Source organism: Cyanistes caeruleus, chromosome 15 (genome assembly GCF_971803275.1).
Source record: "Cyanistes caeruleus chromosome 15, bCyaCae1.hap1.1, whole genome shotgun sequence".
Classification (NCBI taxonomy): domain Eukaryota; kingdom Metazoa; phylum Chordata; class Aves; order Passeriformes; family Paridae; genus Cyanistes; species Cyanistes caeruleus.
The window spans coordinates 5,843,967-5,858,209 of NC_141715.1; positions in this window are offsets into that span (position 1 = coordinate 5,843,967).

Sequence of the window (14,243 nt, forward strand, 5' to 3'; positions counted from 1 at the left end):
AATCAGGCAAACAAACTCACTCCTGGTATCTCAGGCTAGGAGGAGATTCCAAGCCTGAATGAACTATTTCAGTTCATTACTTGGCACTTTAATCATGAACTGGTGGTTTTGCATCCAAGATCTGGCCAGACTCAGTGAAATTAATCCTTTTTTCGTCTTTACATTTGTTCATTCCTAATTTCCGCAGTGGTGGAACTAAAGAAAAAAAAGTGCATTGATAATTCTCACTGCTGCTTGGTGAATAATACAGAAGTGTCAGAGAGGTGTCTGGCAAGAGGTGCCTGAATCCTCCAGAGTATTTTCTGTGCTCAGAATAACACAGCAGTGCTGTGTCCTGCACATGAGAATTCCCATTGCCTCAGGAATGGAGAGATGCTGACAGCCCCAAAGTGTCAGGAGCAGGTGGGTGTGCACATGAAGAGCTCACAGACCCTCAGCACCCAATCTCTGCTCCTCACTGGCAGTTTTTTGGTCTTCAAAGAGTTCTCACTGGATTCCCCACTGGTAAACTCCACTGTGCCCTGGCCAGGTTTTATCAGCACTGCCAGATGTTTTTTTCAAGAAAGGTGCTCTGGCTGCCTGGGAAATGGGAACTACCATGTCCTCGCAAACCTATTGCACAGCATAACCCAGCATTACAGTTTGTGGTGATCCAGGATCATTAGACCAAATTTCTTGATCTATTATTAGCATTTCAAAATGCTCAGCAGTCCTTAGAAACCCTTTCAAAAAGGTCTCTTCTTTTACACGTCACACAAGTTTCTGGCAGGGGGAGAGAATATCCCTGATAAAGCTGCAGAGCAATGGGATACTGCTGTAGGGGTAAGAGCTGTTTGTATGAATTCCTTCCTCTGGATGTTTGTCGATATTATTCACCACTTAAATATGAATTGATGGCCTGTGTGCAGTGTTTCTTTGGGGGATCTGCCAATGCAGCAATGAAATGGGTGTTCTGCCTGGCCAACAACAATTACTGTCCCCTCTGCCTCCTGTCTTCACAGCCTGTGAGTCAGTTTTCATTTCTGCCAGTTGCATGGAAATGGCTTGTCCAGCATGATGGGTTTGTTCTCTCTCTGGGACCTGTCACACAGCTGGGCAGCCCCTGGGGAGTCAGGTTTGCACAGCACTGCTTCGGGTTTCCTGCCAATAAAAAAAAACTAAACAAAACAAAACAAAAAAAAACCAACCACCCACAAACAACAAAAAACTCTCAAAGACCAGATGGCTGGAGAAGGCAGAAGGGCAGGTGACATTTGAAATTTGCAGCTGAGCAGTTTGTGAGGCTGTGCCAGCTGCTGTGCCAGCCCCAGCAGGACCGCAGCACCTGCAGACCAGGTTGGAGGCACCAGCCAGTGCAGTGGGGTGAGGGCAGCAGAAAACACACTGTGAGGAGCTCAGAAACCAGCAGGGAGAGAGGAAGGAGTGTGAATAGCTGGGAGAGCTGTGGCACTCCAGGGTCCCCAGCAAAGCCACCACAGTTTGAGTGTCCGTGCCCCGGGCTGGCATCGTGGGCACGGTCAGCAGGGACTCTGAGCCCTGGGACCTGGCACGGAGCTTGATGTGGATATCCAGCCCCCAGGTGCCTCAGGGGGCCCAAGCTCTGGATAAGATTATGAAGGATCATGCTGGCCTAACTTTTATATCGTGGTTGGATTATTTGATTTAGGATATGGAAGAGAAAACCCTGCAGAAAGCTGCGCACGGGTTGGGTCAGGCAGCAAAGCCTCTGATGGACCTCAGGGGACACTGGCTGCCAGAACAAAGGAGCTCTCACACAGGACAGGCTTCTCTACCCCTCTTCTGCTAAAGGAAAGGCAGCAGAGTCTTGTTCCCTCTGTGCTTCCTTCCTTTGCACGTCTCTGCCTTTAAAATGTAACTTGGACATCACAGAAGCAGAATAGACATTCAGTTTTGCTCTCCACCACAGCCTGGAGAAAAACTGGTGTTACATCAGAGCACTACAAGTGATGATGTTAATCCAAAGCACTACAAGTGATGAGAGGCCTTCAATTTTCAGGTCTAATCAAAATATGAAGTTTTGCAGAACTTTGGGTGCTGTCTCTTTAGTTGATTCAGAAACCTCCATGCAGCCACTGCCTTCTCTCAGTATCAGAAAGAGTTAAAATCATTCCAGTAAAATGAGAAATCTCCTAAAAAATTCTAGTGTGCTTTGAAATTATATCAACTGTGATAAATGCTGAAAAAGTTTGGTTCTTTCCCCACCACTTTTCATTTTAATGCTCTTCTCATTCCAAGTTGCCCAAGGAAGAAAGCTGTGAAGTGTTCAATCTTCAAGGTGATTTCAGCAAGGCTGAAAGGGAAATCCAGTGGCAAAGGCCATGCCTGAAGTGTGTCCAACTAAGAAGACTTCAGCTAATCAGTGAGATTATTTTGAAGTGCTTATCCAAATTAAATCTGGAAGCTTTTATGTGGTTTTAGCACATCCCCAAAGCCTCACGTTACAATGACACAAACATGACACAGTGCATCCTGTTGCTGTCTTCCTGCTTGATTGATGATTAAAAAAATCATCAAAGCTCTGTGGCAGGTTTTGAATGTTGATTTATGTAGGAACTTTAAGAAAAAAAAATAAATCAAAGTTTGTGGGGAAAAAAAACCCTTGGAAAAGCCTGTTCGTTGACATGTTCCCTAAAATGTATTTTTTTGCCTATTTTATTGTGGTTCATTTCCCCCAGCAATGGCCACAGTGAGTGCAACATGGGCAGCCTAGAACTGGGAAGGTGGAGAAAAGTTGTTTTATTCATATAACCCCTGTCCTGCTGCAATCAGCAGCTCTGTTGAAGTTGATTGCCTCCAGAATGAAATTTAAGCCCAGGAACTCTGGGAACGTGTGTTCCATGTCCTAGCTGGGAGGAAACAGCAGAGGCTGGGTGGCCAAGGAGGGGTGTTTTGCTCTGTAATAAACACCAGCTGAAGGAGAACATCAGTGGCCACCAGGGGCTCAAGGACAAGGGGGTGACACAGGGCCAGGGGCTGCTGGTGTCACTGGGGGCTTCTGGCTGTGAGAGTGGATGAGGGAGAGGAGAAACCAGCATGGCTCGGTCCCCAACACTTCCTTACTCTCCATCTCGTTTTTTCCTTATTCATTTGTGTCATTACTGTGTTCTTTTGTCCTCCATGCTAATTTGTTATTCTATTATCTGTGGAGGTGGCTTCACAACGCAATTAAGGAAAAGAAATCAACATTCCCAACCTGCTCGGTTGTACTTGCTCTGTTAACTGTCTTTTGAAAATCTGTATTTAATTAAAATGGAACATTAGGATGCTGTTTTTGAAGGTTGCAAGACTGTTCTGTTCTCCTATCTACTGAACTGTTTATTGACCTTTTCAGACTGCCTGCATTTGTAGCAATTTTTGATGCATTATGTTTTGTGCTTATGTAAAAATCAAAATAACAATGGATGGACATAAAGAGAAAAAAATTCCAGACTTTCTTATTTTTCTCTGAAAAGTAACAGGTATTTACAAACTACAGGCTTTTCATTTTTATCAGAATAAGAAAGGAAATTTCCTGGGCACAAATAACAATAAATTGACCTTTGATATTTCTTTATCCCAGAGATTAATTTGTCCTGTTTAATTTTGGGATTAGTATTCTTTATTGTGACATTGTTATCTTTTTTTTTTTCCTTTTCAAACCTGTTCTACCTTCACTCTATGGAAATGACTGATTACACTGATTCCCTCTGCACCAAATAAATGCTACTCCCACTCCATGGGCATTATTTGTGCTGGAAATAATTGTTGGAAATTTTTGAAAAGCCGCATTCAAGCCAGGACTACACCTGACTACTTGAGAACATAAACCCAGGATCTTAAACTAATTCATGAGCATGCCCTGATCTGGGGTTTGCTTTCCCTTTTTTCACAGCCCGTGAGCAGGCAGCCCTGCAGTGCATAAAAATATCAACTCTTGGCTCAGGGGAGGACTTCACAGTTTCTCCATTTCCTGGAGTAAATCTGGGGTTGGTGCAATTTTGCTGCTGCTCCTGCCCTGGGTCAGCCCAGGCTCCCTCACACAAAGCCAGTGATGTCTGAGGGTGAGCCAGGGGAAATTGTCTTTAATGGGGCCAGGCAGGCGATGAGCTCTGCTCACAGCCATCCCAGCACCCTGAAACTGAGACTCTGTTCTTTTGTCAATCACTCATGTTTTTTATAGCCATCCTCACAGCAGATTTCATAGGAAGTTCAGGGCATCAAGCCAAGGCTATTAAATGTAAATACAGTAGTGTTTCTTTTCCACTGCTGTCTAATTGCCTTTGCCCCCTGAGAAGGCAGCTGATGTGAGGAGGGATCCTCTACCAGGAAATAACCTGGGTGTAAATCTAGGCTAATAAACTTTCTCAGAGACCTCAATTCATAACACAATGCTACAAAAGAAAGAGTTCATCCAAGAGTTAGGAGCTCAGCTAATACTTGCCCTTCCTGGAAACGAGCACACTGGGTTACAATCTGCTCCCATATAGGTTTTAATTAAGAGCAACAACATCAGAGGGAAAAATCTACATATTTACAGATATAAATCTATAGTGGGGAGAGATTCTGCCCCCCAGTGGGGTTATTCAGTGATAAAATACGCAGTGCTGAAAGCCAGGAGAGGCCTTTGCAGCTCTACAGCACTGGGCTGCTTCTTTCCACCCACTGAGTCCTGCTGGGGTGGAATAGAGGTGCCTGGAGAGAAGTCCTCAGCAAATCCTGCTCCTTCTGCCAAAGAGCACAGAATGAATTAGACTGGGAGGGATCTTAAATCTCATCTCATTCCAACCCTCCAGCCATGGGCAGGGGCACCTTCCACTAGAGCAGGTTGCGCCAAGCACCATCCTGCCCTGACCTTGGACACTTCCAGTGCCAAATTTCTTGCTGAGTAACAAAGCCAGCAATTTGTGCCTTGAACCCCAAGAAATAAATGAAGACCGTGAATATGAAAATATTTCTGTGCAGGAGGAGTAACTACCAAAAGAAGTTACAGTTCTCTGAGATCAGGTGTTTCTTACACGCCTCTATCTGCTCCAGCACAGACTCAGTAGTGAGTATAAGTGAAATATTCAACTTCAGGCTGAGGGAAGTTTCCAATAAACAACTTAAGGGCCATTTATTTCTCTGTAAATCTAGGCTTTTAAGTAAATATATGTATAAATAAGTCTCTGCAGCAACACACAGTTACCAGCTATAAAAATAAATAAAAGGCCAGGGCCATGAGGAGCATTGCTCTCTGACATTCTGTCACTTCTCAGTGGTGCTTGCTACTTCACCTTCAGACCTTCTTTTCCTCTTTGAATTCTGTTTGATTTTCTCTGCAAACTGTATTTGACATTTTGCATGATGGATGTACTGTGAAAAAAACATTTCATTGTCTTAAGGTATTCTAGAAAGCCTGTTCCAGTGCTTTTTTAATTCATATATACATGCAGTTGCACGCTGAATAAAGGTTTCCTCTAAATAGGTCTGAAGATCCTTAAAATTCATGAAGCTTTTTCTGAGGCAAGACTCAGGTGCATCCCCATCCCTATTTCAATATTTTATGGCTTGGCCCCTATGTTTTTTTTGCTTCTGAGTTGATGTTTGCTCTTGAAATCGCTGAATTGTCAGCCCAATCCTGCTAAATGAGCTGTTCACCTGAATCAAAATTGTTGGCCATCTGGCAGAGTGTTTGAAAAAAAGAGCCCAGGTTGGGTATGTGAATAACAATCCCAATCTCCTCCCCGGCCTGCAGTGAGGCAGAAAAAGATCCACCGTCATGGGGATGACTGAGGAAGGTTGTTAGTGATGGGCTGTGATTAGCACATCCTCCCATCTCCCTCCCTGCTCCCTTCAGCACTTCTGTGGGAAAGCACCAGCCTCTGGCTGCATCTCCTGGAGGATGCTGCAGCTCCCTGGGGCAGAAGGACCGAGAGCTGCAGGAGCTTTGTCCCTCACCAGTGACTCCCGAGCTCCTGGAGGGCACCAAGAGCATCTGTAGGTCTGGTGTTTGCCGTGTGTTCCAGTCCCTGGCAAGGGCACTGCGGGCAGCAGCTCTTACCCAGACAAGTCCTTTGCCAAATCCTTTCTTTGCTCCTGAAGGTTTTCAACATAAACACTCTTCTGAGGCCACTCTGAATTTGCTAAAGGAAAATCTTTTCATTAGAGAGCTGGGCTGAATGTCTGAGATAATAATTGGAAGCTATTTACAGCAAGAGGATGAGAAGGAGAGGTAGAGCCTTGTCATCTCCGGTGTGTACTCCACTGCTTCTCACCAGAACATATCTGACAGGAGAAAAATTGGCACGCAAGCCTACATTTCATGTTGCAGTGCAACCAGTACATGCATTTTCCCCCACTGAAAGCAATTCTTAGTGTTCCCTTCAATACTGGAAAATGGAGGGGAAGGAGAATTACTTGGGAAACTCAGCCTGATTTCTAGTCACAAGAACCCACAATAATCTTTGTCTCTTCCAGACTGAAATTAAGGAGGCCATGCACTGGTTTATTTTTGGCCTTGTAAAAAGTTATAGGAAGTGTACACAGATATACAGAGAAAGGAAAAAAAAAAAAAAAAGATGAAGCTCGAAGAATTCCCATACTTGTTCATAAAAACACAGTCCCAAAAATTTGACATTAATCTACAAAATGTTTACACAATTAAATGCCTGCCACATTAAGACCTGTTGTAGTTACTCACTCCAGCATTACGTGTTGGATATGAGTTAATAAAACTGGAAATGGCCATCCATCAGAGGTTATACTGGTTTGAATAAGCATTGGAATCCAACTCAGAAACTACAGACAACAGCAAAGGGAGCCATGCAGAAAGGCAGTGCAGAAATGGCCTCTCCCTTCTTCTCCCTTTGGCTCATGGTTAATGAATCTCACTGCATCCAATCTGATGAAAACCTATCTGTCCCTAGAGCCACTCTTAAAACATGTCAGAAGCATCCCTCTCCTTGTTAATCTGAAATTCTGTATCCATAAAAAAGTCAGCATCTCATTCAGATAAACCAGCCTGAGCACTCCACTTCTTGTTCCCTATTTATTTTTCAGGTAACAAGTAGGAGCACAAAAAAAATCTTGCTTTAACAGTCTTCTGAGACAGCTGCTGAAACAGAGCTGAAATATTCAGATTGTGTTTCTGGAGGTTTCCTTTCCTTGTTGCTGTGGCTTTCTGCATTTCTCCCTCCACTAATTTTCTCATTGTCAGTGCCCTCTTGCCTGAGTCACAGGTTACTCAGCTGGAACACAATTCCAGCTCCAGCAGGACAGCAATGGAAAAGGGGAGAGCCAGGAGTGAGAGGCAGAGACTCTAAATTCTGCTATCAATTTTCTCCTTTCATCTGAACACAAACTCAGGGTGTAGCAGCCTGCTGACTGGTCTGGCAATTGAATACAGGAGCCTAAAGAATCCCTCTGCCTTCGCTGGATTGACTGGGATTTGTTGTTTCACTTGCTCATAGGGAAGGGTGCTGGCCTGCATAACTGCTGCTCCCTGTGGCTGCAGGGATGTGCAAGGTGTGGGTAAGGAGCAGAGTGCCCACCTGCACAGGCACTCCTGAGCAGAGCTGCAGGAACAAGCTGGCAGCAGCTCGCTGACAGAGGGGAGAGAGCTGGAGCTGAGTCCTGGTTCTGTCACAGCTCCTGCTGGAGGTCCAGGCCAGAGGGAGCAGCATCAGCCAGGGCTGCTGCAGCACTCCAGGTTCACTCTTCTGGGCCAAACAGACCTCTTTATTGCACTTTCCAGAATTTCACAGGTAAAATTCAGCTCTGTGCTGTCCCTTAGATACTACCATGAATGAAAGAGAGGACCTTGCCCCCTGTCCAACACCCCCATCCTGTCGCACAAAATTTAAGGGAATCCTCAATGTTCAGGGCTCCCTCCATCTGCTTCTTCCAATTATTTCTGTGAAAGAGACAAATTTTGTTCCAAAGAGGTGACTTACAGCATCAGTCAGTGCAAAGGACACTTGACTAGGTGTCAAGCGTGCTGCACAGAAACACTTCAGAATGCTTTAATAAAAAAGAACCACAGTGAGATGTATTTTGCTTGGTGAAAAGAAACAATCTGTGCAGTGACTTTTGAGTGGGTTTGTGGCTTTGTCTGATAAGGGCACTGCTGCTGATAATGCCCTCCTGGTGCCACTTAGCTGTAAGGAGCCAGTATAAGGCTAATCGGGACAAAAAGAAGATGCAGCTGTTGTAGAGGAAATTGCAGCATCTCCTTTTCCCTTCAGTTATTAAATAGTCCATAATGGTGAGTGGATGTCAAGAGCCAAGAAGTGAAAATATTGTTGATATTGTTATGCTGTTTTACCCAGGAACAGCTGGCAGATTCTTCTAATTTTTTGTTTGTTTTTTGTTTGGTTGTTTGTTTGTTTTGTTTGATTGTTTTTTGGGTTTCTTGTTTGTTTGGTTGGGTTTTTGTTTTGTTTTGGTTTTTTTTGTCTGAGTAAATTGTGGCTTCATGGAGAAAGGAAGGGGATCTGTTCCTACATTTTGTGTCTTGTCCTGCTCAGGACACATGGAGAGCTTCCCTGGGTTAATTCTCCTTCCCACTGCTTGTGACAACTCTGATTGGCTGGTGACAGTGCATCCCAAATTTCCTCCACTAAATGTCCAAACTTAAGAAGAGAAAGCTCCAGGGAGATCTTATACCAGCCTTCCAGTACCTTAAGGAGCTACAGGAGATCTGGAGAAGCACTTCTGACATGGACATGGGGGAACAGCTTTAAAGTGAAGGAGGGTCAATGCAGGTGGATATAAAAAAGGGAAGTTTTGCTGTGTTTTGCTGTGGGGGTGGTAAAACCCTGGCCCAGGTAGCCCACAGTGGTGGTGGCTGCCCCATCCCTGGAAACATGCCAGGTCAGGTGGGACAGGACTCTGAGCAAGCTGGTCAAGTTGAAGATGTGCTGCCAACGGCAGGAGCATTGGACCAGATGACCTTGAAATGTTCCTTCCAAACCAAAGTATTGTATGAAATCTCCTTACACAGAAATGAGCAGTGCACATCCCCCTGTCTCAGATCTCTGGTGCCCCTGGGCTGTCACACAGGGCTGCCACAGTGTCATCTGCCCCTGGGCAGTCCCAGCTGGGGCTGAGGCCAGTCTGCAGCTCTTGGAGAGCCACAGAGGGAGGAACAGCATTTGTTCACAAAGCTGTACCAACAACTCAGGTCCAGGAGCAGTCTGTGACTGTAACCTGGCTGTGTCAGAAAGTCCTGGACAGGGACAAATGCAGCCATTACACCCCTGCAATGTGACAGCTTCATTATTTGGATGTAGCAGGCAATAACAGCAGTAAGAACCCACAAGACCTTAAAACTGGAATGCCACAAAACTATTTGTGATCCTGTGGAGAGCACTGGCATCTGGGGGCACAGGAGGTCTCTGCTCTGAGAGGGGAAATAAAAAATTAGAGGGGGTATTCTTAATTTCTTGGCCTGCACAGATCTGCCTTTTAGTGCTGTTGCCCATGCAGGAAGGATCTGGGAAGCTCTGCTACATCCCTGTAGTGTGTGCACTTTCTTTTCCCAATGCCATCTGCTATACTGATTTGTTAAAAAGGAAAATCAAATCTCTAATCCACTGCTGCTGTGTGAATAGAATTCCACTCAGGGCATTAGCTCTGTCTTGTCAAGGAACACAATGTGCCATTAAAACAAAAAGATGCCTCCAGCTTTGGGACAAAGGAGCAATGAAAATTGAATGCCACCCACTTGTGCCATGTCTGCTCTAAGCCAGGGGACAGGCCCAGGGGAGTGGATGGAACTGAAGTGTCACCCTCCGGTGTGTGCCAGGCTAGGAGAGGATATAGTCATACAGAAGCAATACTTTAAAACCTCCTTTATTTAATTCCAAATCATCTTCCTCTTCCTTTCCTTTTTTCCTTTTTTTCCCCAGGCACAAGCAGTTCTGCAGTAGCTCAGAAGACAGAAATCCTAACTTGCCCCTTCCTGTGAATCTCCTGAGCACCTCTTTGCAATAGGGCTGTGTGTGTTTGCAAGGACATTTATTTGTCCTTTCTTCACAACTAATCACCCCCTCTCCCCTCCTCCCCTCCCCAGTTCTGTCATGCCCACAGACAGGGTAAAAAAAAACAATATTGGATAAAATCAGAACTCCCAGCTGTTGTGGTACCTCAAGGTCTTCTGAAAGCCTGATCTCTTAGAGCCCAGTGAAACGCTAAGATCCCCAGTGTGTTTCTCTCATGAATTTCCAGCACCAGTGGCATTAGATGTACCCATGGAAATCATTATGTTGGGAACATTCGGGTGGGAAGACATTGAATACTTGCACTGGGAAGAAGATGAATAATAACACAATTTCCTCCAGTGGCTTGAGGGCTTTCTCTTGTTTCCTTCTGAAGGAGCTTTGTTGGCCTTGCAGCTGCTGGGTGGCAGATGCTGATTTAGTGGGGCAAGGCCCCCCCCGTGCCCCCCTGAGCACCATACACATTTCCCTTTAAATCCATGCCTGCTTATGCGTCATGGATGATGCCCACGAGTTTTCTGGCAGCCCTGCCTGCAGATGCAGTAATTAATCATCGAGTGACAGGGTGGCAGTGCCCCTCATTGACTTGGGGGTGATTAAGAAGGGCTCGCTTTCTCCCTGCCTGACAAAGGACAGCTCTGAGCTGAGCAGGGCTGCAAAGCCCTGCATTCCCAGCAACATTTTCCATGCACAAGTGTCGCAAAGTGCTTTGCAAACCAGCAAGCTCAGGGGCTCAGGGAATGTGCAAACTCCACTATTCTGCAACTTTCCCATTCACAGCCCCTTGAGGCACTCCAGCCTGTTGTGAGGCTATGAGACACCAAGCCACTGGAGAAGCTGCCTGGCACAGCAGAGGATTTTTCTAGAGGAAGAGCTTTACTGGTCTGGAACTGAGTATTTGCAGCTCCCCAATGTGTTAAAAATACAGTTGCCACTATGGAGTTTTGGTATTTCTATGTGCTAATCTAGTGCTGGGGGTGAAGGAGAACAGGAAACCGTTTTGCGTGGCATGCATTTAAAATGAGCTCCTGAACGCCTGAGTTTGGGCAGATCTCCCACCCAGCTAAATGAGAGATTTTTCTGGATAAGAATCTTGGCATTTGGCTATAAGCTGCTATTAAGAAGTAGAACGGTTTTCACTCATGAATATTCATGGGGCTATATTGAAATGTGTATACTATCAGCGCACAACTTTGCAAATGCTTGATTCCAGTTTGTGCTGGGGAAATGCAGCTGGTCATTAGTTCACCCCTCAGCAGGGACTTACACAAGGCACTGGCTGTGTCAGCCTACCTGGGCCAGCTGCTTTTATTCCTCCTCTATTTCACATAAGAAAGAAGCATTTTTCATCCTCATAGTCACTTTCCTCCACCTGCTTGCATGGGAAATGGCTTTTATCATTTTCTGCTTAAAACCCTTGGCATATTTATTATTAATATTCTTATTATTACTCAATTGGGCAAAAAGAAAAGCAATTAGAAAGACTTCACTGGGAACAATTACATACAATAGTAGTGGAACAATTAACCTGCAGATTAAGCATATGGTGGCAAGCTCTCCTCTTTATTTGCCTTCCCTTTAAGTGCCTGTTGTGGAGGAGGGCTCTGAGAGGTCATCCATGGGGCTGAGAGCAGCCTGAGTCCTCGTGGAGGAGGGAGAGGCTGGAACTGGGGTGTCAGGAGTCATGGAACTCTTCTGCTGTTCCAGCTCTTTACCAGGTTTTCCCTCCTTTGATTGTTGCTCACTCAAAAACATATATTGCCCTAATTGAGTTTGGTACCACATTGGCCGGGGGAGCTGAGGGATATGAAAAAGCAAGGGAGTCCTGTGGTATGGCTCAGGAACCTCCAGCTGCCCACCCCAGAGTTTGGGATCAGCCACACAGCCACAGCAGGGATATTCTCACAGCTACTCTTGTTCAGGCAGCCAGGTATAAAATTGCAGAGTCAAGGGTCTTCACCCAGTCAGCAACCATGGAAGGGAAACGTGCAAGGATTTGTGGTTTTGGACAACTTGCAAACAGTTTTATTTAGTTAGTTTTAACCTCTTGCCTGAGGAATCCATTTTAGCTTGTTCTTTAACCTTTGCCTATTTTCTCTTTTACTGTCTTTAAGCTTGAATTCATTTGATGTCTTAAACTCTCGACCTAGGCTGCAGGAATTTTTAAAGGTGTATTTCTTTTCTTACTTTCAGCTTTGCTTTACTGCTGTCAATGGTTTTCTCCCAACCCAAGCTTAGCCTTGACGAAGACAAAAGAGACTAATTACTGTTCCTGTTCCTGAGTTCACCAAGAAAGAAATCTGTGGGAGCTGCAATGTCAACAACCATCTCTTAAAATCCTCTGAAACTGGTTCTGAAATACCCTCAGACTGCCCTCTGAAGTGGGAATTTTGGAGAATCAAAGCAAATATTAAGTTGGGAAAGATTTCTTTAGGCCCTCAGGTCCAATCTCCCTTTTCAAAGCTGCTGAAGGAAGTAAAATCCACTTGGGATTTTTGAGTTTGCCTTTAGTTACTAAACCAATGATGTGTACTTAGGCCATGCTTCCAGTCTTTCCAGTGAGACTGGGAGAGCTTGAAAAAGGCCTTTGAAGGAACAAGATGAGATTCTTAACTGAGTGCATGCTTCAAGAAAGGGAAGTTTTACGGTATTTTGTAAACTGGGTAGCAATCACCATAAAACCCCAAGGCTTGCAACAGTGAATTTGAGAATATTCATCTTAAGAGCCTGGAAGATGTTTAATTTTTGTGCTTTGCTGGATGAAAAAGTCAAATTTTTTTAAAATATAATTATGGACAAACAAAAGAACAAATTTGTTCTTTTGTTTTCTTTTTAGATTATGCCCATTTTGATAAATAATTAAACTCGGGTCAAGTCATAGGGATGTTTTCCCTGGCTTGATGCAAAACAAACAATTTCATTTTCAGGTACTGATAACTTTCTTGTCCAGAGTCATGGCATTGCTTTTCAGTCTGAAGTGTTTCTTGGAAATAAAACTTCTGAATGTTCTTATTGAACAACAGCAAAATTCAACACTTTGTGTTTTTGTGTTTGTCAAGTGAAATTTATAAGTTTTGATCCAATGTTGCTAAGACAGTCCAAAGGCTCCAGATGGATTTAGAGAATATGAGATGTGCTGGGAACTGCTTCAGCTTTTCTCAGTCCTGCTGAGCATCAAGGTGCTGTCTGCAGTCTGGCAGTGCAGGAAGGGAGAGGCATTGCAGCGAGGCTGGGAGTGAGAAACACGAGCCAGTGTCCATTTCCCACCCTGCCACTCCTGGGAGTACCAGACTGCTCTTTAGGGACAGGCATCCACCTTTGAAAGGAACCAAGTGAAACAAGGAAAGAGGCCACAAATGAGCTCGAATGCGGTGGAGTGAAAAGAAAAAAAAATAGATAAATGTTTTGGGGAAGCTGTCATGATTATTATAGGATGAGGAAGAAGTGTGTCCAATTTATTAATAGTCTAATTATCTAATGAATTGAGCAGCTGTCTGTGTTTGCCCTCAGAATGTAGGGTTTTTTATAAGGACAAAGAAGAAGTTCAAGTTGTTTTATCTAGGCATCTCAAGAACTCAATCTACTGCTAGAAAGGGAAGGTGAATTCCACTAAACTGGTGGAAATTATAAGAAAATCATGATCAAAGAATTTTATTTCAGCAGTAGTTTATACATAAGTGAGCTTGTAGAGAGATGGATAGAGAAGTATTTCTGCTGGGGTTCACAGACACAGGTTGGTGGCTCAGCTGAAACCTTGATTTCTGTGTCAGTGCTCAAGGAATGAAAAACCAGAGTGAGACTGAAGTCTGCTTCAAACACGAATCTAGAATTTTAAATCATTTCATTAATTCATTTAATAATTGAAACAGTGATTGTTCCAGAAGGATTACAGTAGGTGTTTGTAAGACATGAATCTGATCAAAAAGCAAAAATAAAAAACATATTCCTGTCAAGTCAAATGGTACTGTAACATGCTACCACATTATCACACAGGGAATAAAGACTCTGAGAGAAGGAAAACCTGAGCACTCTGTGATAGAAAAGATCCTAATCACCTCATACTGCAGAGAGGACCAAATCTGCAGGATTTGTTAGCATCTGAAAATACTAAATGAACAAATAAAAGCTCAATAATGCTTTACAGATTTATCTCTTGCTAGCAGGGAATCTGAAAGCACTTCAGCAGGCAGTGTTGTACCTTACATTTGTGGTTCCCATGGGATGCTCTGGTGCTGTGACTTTCTCCTAAATGCAGGTTTGAGGGTG